The sequence below is a fragment of the Prionailurus viverrinus genome, chromosome D3 (assembly GCF_022837055.1).
Source record: "Prionailurus viverrinus isolate Anna chromosome D3, UM_Priviv_1.0, whole genome shotgun sequence".
Classification (NCBI taxonomy): domain Eukaryota; kingdom Metazoa; phylum Chordata; class Mammalia; order Carnivora; family Felidae; genus Prionailurus; species Prionailurus viverrinus.
Genome location: NC_062572.1, coordinates 48351332 through 48352512, shown reverse-complemented (window position 1 = coordinate 48352512; position 1181 = coordinate 48351332). Strand labels below are relative to the sequence as shown.

General features: G+C 40.0%; 1 non-coding gene across 1 annotated transcript; it reads left to right on the top strand.

The window, feature by feature from the left end:
* The first annotated feature begins 293 nt into the window (after positions 1–293).
* Positions 294–397, top strand: LOC125149778 (U6 spliceosomal RNA). The gene has a single exon (XR_007146062.1). It is a non-coding gene; the product is annotated as a U6 spliceosomal RNA (small nuclear RNA).
* Positions 398–1181: the final 784 nt, after the last annotated feature.

Sequence of the window (1181 nt, the reverse complement as noted above, 5' to 3'; positions counted from 1 at the left end):
TTCCCAAGAGCATATAAGGCATCCTGGGAACCTATTCAGCCCTCAGTGTGCACAAGTAAAAGTCCTTGTATGCACCTTTAGTGTGCAACTCTCAAGGTCCAAAAGCGCAAGTGTCAGAGAGAAGAGAAAAGTCCTATCAGAGACCAGGGAAAGGGGCCTTCTGCATCCGTAGTTATGGACGCCAGCCATACTTTGTCACTGGATTCCATTTAATTCATTACGTAATACATAAAAGACACTATACGGAAATACAACTGTTTTCAAATGAAAGTCCACTTAAATTCATTTTCTGAGTGCTTGCTTCAGCAGCACATATACTAAAATTGGAACAATACAGAGATTAGCATGGCCCCTGCGCAAGGATGACACGCAAATTTGTGAAGTGTTCCATATTTTTTATTCATGTTTGAGGCGTCTGGGTGGCTCAGTTGGTTGGACATCCGACCCTTGATTTTGGCTTAGGTCATGATCTCATGGTTCATGATTTGAGCTCTAAGTCTTGCTCTGTGCTGACAGAGCAAGTGTGGAGCCTTTTTGGGATTCTCTCTCTCCCTCTCTTTCTGCTTCTCCCTCACGCACACGTGCATACTCTCTCAAATAAATAAACTTTTTTTAAATTTTTTTTAACGTTTATTTATTTTTGAGACAGAGAAAGACAGAGCATGAACAGGGAAGGAGCAGAGAGAGAGGGAGACACAGAATCTGAAACAGGCTCCAGGCTCTGAGCTGTCATCACAGAGCCCGACGCGGGGCTCGAACTCACGGACGGTGAGATCATGACCTGAGCTGAAGTCCGACGCTCAACCGACCAAGCCACCCAGGCGCCCCTAAACGTTTAAAAAATATATTTAAAAAATAATAAAATAAGATATTCATGTTTCATGGTCAGATTCTCCCATTAAAGTCGAGAACAAGATAAGAATATCTGCTATCATCACATTTGACAATGTCTTACTAGACAAGAAAAGGAAACTATAAGGATTAGAAAAAAGTAAAAGATCCTTTTTTGCTGATGGTATGATTATTTACATAGACTGTATAGCTCTCTGAGTAAACTACTGGGATTAGTAAGAGAATTCAGAGTTACTAGATATTACTAACACCAATAAATAGCTTCTTGATATACCAGTGATTATGAAATTAATAGAAAAAAAGATCTCATTCACGATGGCAATAAAATA